The 7,351-nt window shown below is 34.0% G+C and overlaps 1 long non-coding RNA gene and 1 pseudogene across 2 annotated transcripts; both read left to right on the top strand.

The window, feature by feature from the left end:
• Positions 1 to 1,387: 1,387 nt before the first annotated feature.
• Positions 1,388 to 3,474, top strand: LOC149547119 (uncharacterized). Its single transcript, XR_016353834.1, has 4 exons — positions 1,388 to 1,528; positions 1,629 to 1,752; positions 3,039 to 3,074; positions 3,351 to 3,474. It is a non-coding gene; the product is annotated as an uncharacterized LOC149547119 (long non-coding RNA).
• On the top strand, positions 3,422 to 6,183 carry LOC149547118 (1-aminocyclopropane-1-carboxylate oxidase homolog; annotated as a pseudogene). Its single transcript, XR_016353833.1, has 4 exons — positions 3,422 to 3,731; positions 3,826 to 4,064; positions 5,278 to 5,602; positions 5,700 to 6,183. The product of XR_016353833.1 is annotated as a 1-aminocyclopropane-1-carboxylate oxidase homolog (transcript).
• Positions 6,184 to 7,351: the final 1,168 nt, after the last annotated feature.

Here is a 7,351-nt window from a genome sequence, read left to right as displayed (position 1 = left end):
GTTTTGTACACCATGATCCTGCACATACCCTAGTCTAATATCTTTCTTTGCAACTTTCTCTCTCAAAAAGTGATATAGATATATGATTTGTGTTTGAAAGTAAAACTTAATTCTTTGACATACTCATTGTACTTGTGTTATCACAATGTATGATTATAGTCTCTATAAACTCAATCCTAGTATCTTTCAACATTTGTTTCATCCATATGTACAAAGCATTTTGTAGAACAAAACCCAAGGGGAGCTAGAATTATGTAGAGAGTTGTCTTTCCCCTGTGAACTAGGGTGTGAAACAAATGACCCCATCCCTTGTTGGCAAGGGTTTGATACAACTATACAGTGAGAAGAAGTGGTCTGGGTGGGAGTCATTGTGGTAGCCTAAAGAGCCAAAGCCATAGGTTGCTTCAGGGCCGAAGGTGGCTTGCCTTTATGAACCATAATAGTTCATTCATCATTTTTTAGCAGCCTCTGCAAATAGAGAGCTAGAATCTTTCATAGGAGATTTTGTCAGTGGGGCAACCAATGAACAATCTTTGATCTTGTGCTCCACTAATTGACACTGATAATAGGTGTTGAGAAGATTGAGGTACAACACCTTCTGAGTGAAGGTGTTATTTCACACCTAGATATTAACAATTTCTTTAAGGTCACACAAAAGGTCGACCTCAACACAAACCCTTCTTTGAAGTCATGGAATAATGAAAAAATAGTTGGGTTCAAAGAAAACCACCTTGTCTAGAGACTATGCCATGGTTTGTATGAAAGGCCAACAAGACAAAGGGAGATCAGGGAACTCAACCCACATAGGGACCCTTAATTTTTTATGTCTGCAACAGTGAAGCCTAGAGACCAATGTTGAAAGACCAATAAAGAAAAGTAGATAGACCATGGCCCATTGCTTCAAATAGCCTCTACATGAGAGGGGTTAGGAAAGCGAAATTAAAAAAAGCCTTTGGTAAGATCTTGAACAGCCTCAAGGCAAATACCATGAGGGGACCAAGCTTTGGCAAACCCTTCCTGAAACATGCTTTTAGGGGCGATCCTTCCCATAAAATAACCTTTTAAAGTTTTTTTTTTGAGTAAATCATAAGCATTGTCAAAATCCTGAATGAGAAGCACAACATCATGTGAGGACATACCTTGTAACAGACCTTCCAGACGAACTTACACCGATGCAACAATTCGTATTAAATTGTAGTTCAAACTGGCTGAATCTATCATATAAACTTAAAAGGTCTGAAAGTAGATGCGGCATGAACCAATCCATTTTCGAGAAAATTAATTTTGATTAGAATGTCATTAAATTTTTATTAATTGCAATGCCTTATTCTCTTACAAACATCCATTTGGATCATTTTCGCAACATCTTACTGACGTTATTTGTAGAGCCAATGATCAGAAAATTTTGAATAGCCAGAATCCTTTTCAAAGCATCCTCATCAGCACCCTTTGGCAGGTTTACTTGCATTGCAATATAGCATACAGTTTGAGAGATTTGGGACTCTACCTGTGGAAGACTCCTTATTGGGTTTGTCTTCTCCCTGTCAACGTTATCCAAATCTGGCACCCTTTTCAAATGAGTTTAACTCTACAACATTAGTTTATAGAGAAGTTTCCTCTTTGTGCAGTGGTTATTCGAGCTGCAGCATTACGCCCCTGGTTAACTGAGCCGCAGATCTTCATTGAGGATAAACATTACTTTTTAATGCTGTGCCTGAGGAACATTATTGGCACATTCGTAGTCTTTTCAAGGTATGTTGAGCAACCTCTACAAGCTTTTTAAATGAATCTGTACACAGCCAGGAATATGGAAAGTTGGGGGTTTGTAAATCAGTTAGCCTGGGATGCATAGGAACCAAAATTGAAATAAAGCCCTCGTTTATGACCTTTATTATCCATCTAAATCCTCTGATTTGTAATCCAATAATGGAAAACAAACCAAAAAATTCAACTGGCTAGATTTGGGAAAACTTGTGATTGAAGTTATGACTAAGAGTTATGTAATATCTATAACATAATTTGTGTAGAATCTTTGGATAACTCACTTGCCGTGGACTAGGTCTATAAAATTTGTACAGCCTTTCCAGATCTATTATCATACATGGAACTTCAATCGACTGGATCCATTGATGAACTTCCTCAGTCTATTTAGTTTAATGTCAGCTGTTTCTAGATGTATGTTATCAAAATGAGTATTTACTGACACAATTATTGATAACTTTGTTAATGAAACTTAGGTATCTCTGTCCACGGAACGTTGTAAGGAAAGCTAGAAACTATTAATGGATTTATTGGAGCCAACAATTTAGCTCAATTGGTTTTATGCCTAGTAGTGGAGAATTTGTACTTCTCAAAAGAAGGTTATAGAAAATAGAGTATATACACCTTGTTTGTAGTGCAGTTAGATTCAGACATTTCAGATTTGATTCAGTTCTAGCAAATACAGTAATGATTAGGAACTTTGTAGTACAGTTAGGTTCAGACATTTCAGATTTGATTCAGTTCTTGCAAATACAATACAATGGTTAGGAACTTTCTTCTACATTCAAAGAAATTGATTGTTGTGCATATATTATTAAACGAACAGGGTTTCAATCTAGGCTTTAACAAGAGCTTTGAAACAGGGTATAGGTTTGGCTGCAAGAGATGTAGTCATATGGGCCGCTTGTCATTATTGCTTTCACCACTTACATAGTGCATAGAGTTTGTCACTATAACTTAATTTGGTATGTCATGCATCTGAACTGATGTTTATTTTGATTTTAGATCACATATTTGGTTAAGTACATATTCTTCTTACTTTAACTATCATTTGTGATGTAGTCTAATTTCATGTTTGTTTTCAGTAGTTTCTTTTTACACATAACTGTTTCATGCTACACTAAAACTAACAGTCGAAAGTTCTCAAGTATTTCCAGTTGTATTCTTTGGCAGGGATTTGATTGTGTTAAGATCCTTATGATTGCTTTCAGTCATTTCACATTTTGTATGAGTTGATTGATATTGCTAAGGAAGATTTCATCTTTGAATAAATGCAGGAGGGAGGCCCAAGTCTTTAAAGGCATACAAGTCAGGTTAATTTAGTTTAGCCATTATACTGCAACCTAGCTACACTGCAGGAATTAACACTGCATTTCATTCAATCTTTTCTCTGTTACCTCAATTTTCTACTTTTTCCCTCTAAAACAACTTTTTAATTTGATATTTTTAAATAAATTTCTTATTTTTCACATAAGTCTGACTCCGGCTCTTGTATAGTTTATAAACAAAGCTCATAAAATCCCCATTACAGATGGATTCCATATTCTAGAGTCCCCAATTTATGTCCATTTTCTATCAATTATATTCAGGTGGAATGATACAGGGCTATTCCTTTTTTTTAAAGTAAAATCCAGCCAACAAATAAACTGTGTTGTAGAAGATAAGCAACAAGGTGTTGTCCTAAATATACTCCGCTAAAAATGAATATGTGCCAATCAAAACTCAGATCAGGTCATAATATGGATTCAATTGATGAATTCGACAGCTCAAAAATAGGGGTAAAAGGTCTTGCTGATTTAGGCATAGAAGAAGTTCCCCAATTCTTTATACAGCCTCCACACAACCGCCCATTTCAACTTCCCACTCATCCACGAATCCCCTTTGTCAGCTTCCATGATATCCAAGGCTCTCATCGTCCACAGATTATCCAACAAATACTTCAAGCTTGCAAAACATGGGGTTTCTTTCAGGTGAGTCAGAAAAGAACGAACCCCTGTTTTCTCTTATGTGATAAAATTGCTTCTTTTGTAGCTTCGACATTGATTGATTATATGGGCTTTTCAGGTGGTGGATCATACAGTTCCTTTGAGTGTTATGAAGAGTATTCTGGAAGCTGCTGGGAGATTTAATACAGAATCCATTGAAGAGAAGATGAAGTACTACTCTCATGACTACAGTAAAACTGTGAAATTTGCTCCCAGCTTTAATCTCCACAAGCAAACGGCTGTCGACTGGAAGGATGCATTGCGTCTGACTTATGCGCCTGGTTTTCCCCAATGTCAGGAATGGCCCGTTTCTCTAAGGTAATACAAAATTAAAGTGATATTTTCCCCTTATATTTACATATCTGAAACTTATGACAAGTCTGCACACAATCTTTCAGCTTACAGCTTGGCTGCAATCTCTAAAACTAATGAATTATATGCCGATGTACAAAAGAAACTCGGATTCAGAGAATAATATTGGAGTGAATACATAGAAAGGTGAACAACGAATAACATATAATTATCCAGATAAAAGCTGCCGTGCTTAGTTTTTATGCTATGCTTATCATCAAACTCTTCATGGTGAGATCTGTACCTGATACCCCTTAACCAGAAGGCTTACCGTTCTATCTATGAAAGGGCTTAAATTATTGAAGTTTATGGTCAACATTTTTATCTGAGACTTTTAGCTATAACAATAGGAAGAAATGTATGTTTCAATTATGTTTATTATAATTGTAATAGTCATTTATTTTGGAGAAAAAAGTTAATAATTAATTTAATGTTACAATTGTTTTGATGCAAATAGGTTACAATAATTGTGGTATTTAGTATAAGTATTAATAATTAATTTAATGTTATAATTGTTTTTGGTTGTTGAGAAGCATTGAGCAATAGAAACTATGTTTTGGATGACACATTAAAATTATTATTTAATTCTTTTATACATAATATATTACATGATGTCTGTTTTTACTATCTATAAGACAAAACAATAAATATAAGCAAATAAATCTTATACTAAAACAACAAAAAAAATCTTCAAAATCTGATGTACTATGTAGGAGCCTAGGGTGTACCAAGTTACCTACAATAATTATGGGTGTTCTTCTTCTAACACCGATTGGGTGTTCTTCTTCTAACACTGATCATTATGTTTTTTCAAGTTAGTGTTGATTGATTGAATTCTTTAGATCTGAAATTATGTGATGACATATTAACGCATTGATGAATTACTACCAATTAAACTTGACTTAATGAACAACTTAAACTAGACTTCAACTACTGATTTATTTTTCGAGTGAATCTTTTGACGTAAAGCAAAATTTCTAAATGTTATGCCATATTTGATAACATTGAACTAATATCAGTATTATTAAAGGGATGAAACCTAAGACCTTCATTATTAACAAAGATCAAACAGCTGTGAAATCAGCACATAATATTATGAAAGGCATAAACTTAAGATGCTCAATTTCTTAATACCAAAGGTAGCTTGTCCGTAAAATTTCGCTTTGTGGAAATTTGTCAGGGAAGAAAGCATAGATTTCTGCAAACATATGAAAGACTTTGGTGCAATATTGCTGACTTTGCTGTCAGAAGCACTTAACTTGGCTCCTGATTATCTGACAGAGACCGTTAATTGTATGGATCGTCAAATTATGATGATGAATTTTTATCCACCTTGTCCTCAACCAGAGCTCACACTTGGCACATCAATTCATTCAGATATGGGAAGCATAACAGTATTACTGTTGGATGAAGTTGGTGGTCTCCAAGTTAAACATAACGGTGACTGGGTGGGTGTTGATCCGATTCATGGAGCTTTTGTCATTAATATTGGAGATCAATTAGAGGTATGTAATTCTTGTAAATTTGTCATACACATGCGTGCTCACTTTTATTCTGATTGCTGTTTTCATTCTAATAATTTCCATTGTCTATTTGTAGCAGATATTGTCGAATGGAGTGTTCAAGAGTGTGGAGCACAGAGCCGTGACCAACGATGTAGCTGGACGAGTTTCTATTCCTATGTTTTTCAGTCTTCAAATGGAGTCTAACGTGAAGATTGAACCCATTCCTCATTTATTGAATTCAGAAAATCCTCCACTTTACAAACAAATTGGTGTAAATGAATATGCAAAATATTACATGAACAATTCTGATCATAGTAAGAGTTGCCTTGAGATTGTTAGGCTGAAGGAAGGCCTTTGAAATATAGTGTATGATAGATGAGATAGGAGAAAAGGGTGCTTTAGCAGGCCTCAATGTCTACTTCTGATCCCCATCGTGCATTAATCAAATGCTAAATTACAATAGAGTTACATCTTTATTTTACTTAAAAATTACAATGTGGATTTTATTAGGCTCTTCACAGCTACTTAAATCAAATTATTTTATGTATATCAAAGACAATGGACTATCTGAATTTTAAAAACCTGGTGTTCAAAATATTGTATCAATATAGTACAACTATTATATGATCAATACATCATATCAGTTTAGTATCGCTATTGTTGTATGATGAATACATCATAACAGTTTAGTGTATCACTATTGTTGAATGATCAATACATTATATCAGTTTAGTATCACTATTTTACAATCATAATGATGTGATATTAGAAATAATGTTTAGCATGTCAATTATTAATTCTCTTTTATATTTCTTTGATTCTTGAAATTTAAAAAGTCTATCTTTGCGCCTTGCTAAATTGCCTCGCAGGTCTGAACCCTCCATCAAAAAAAATAAAAAAATGATTATTTTTTAAAATAGAAAGCAAACAGATTCATTTCATTTCTAAGTTTATGCTATTTTCTAAAAGTCAACTCTTTGCAAACTACACTTTATTGTGTGAAGATTGTAAACCTCCTTTGAAAAATAGAACAAGAGAGAGGCCTTGATCCCATTACAAAATAGAACAACAAAAATTATAAAATAACTATCAAAGGAACAATAAGCATTGAACAACACAAGGGACCCAAAGTATTCGATAACACATACCCAAATACTACTAAAATTGAAAGTGTGTCCAAAAAAAAAAAAACTAACCTTACTTCCAGACATCAAACACCCAATCCATAACATTCCAGCTCTAAACATATACATTACATTACTCAAAAGGTCTTTAAACTTAACCATGAATGTATTAAAAAGATCTATAATATGATAAATAGCATGGACATGCAAGTCAAACCATATTTAAATAAAGGAAACAAAGAGCATAAACTAAGTAGAATTCTTTGGGACATCTACAAAGTCCCAAATCTTTTGAAGAGCCTCTACAATGTCTTTCTAGTTAGTCTTCAATAAGCCCTATGAACTTGATCCTTCGGTTCCTCTATTGGTGCCTCTCTCCATGAGCTACTTTTTTATGGTGCCTCTCTCCATAAGCTACTTTTTTATAGATGTACTCATGTACAAATCCCTATAACAACTCCATTCATTATGCCTACAGTAGTCCTTATCACAGAAGTAGCTTCTTATACTTCTTATTTTGACTAAATTCTCTACTTTATTTTATAGTAAATTCATTCTAACATGGAGTTCAATTATAACCACCTTTTTGTTCCTTTTTTCATCTTCATCATTTTTTATTTTTGTT

This window comes from Cupressus sempervirens, chromosome 7 (genome assembly GCF_028749045.1).
Source record: "Cupressus sempervirens isolate cs-2001-9-10 chromosome 7, ASM2874904v1, whole genome shotgun sequence".
Classification (NCBI taxonomy): Eukaryota; Viridiplantae; Streptophyta; class Pinopsida; order Cupressales; family Cupressaceae; genus Cupressus; species Cupressus sempervirens.
This window is presented reverse-complemented; position numbering and strand designations above follow the sequence as displayed.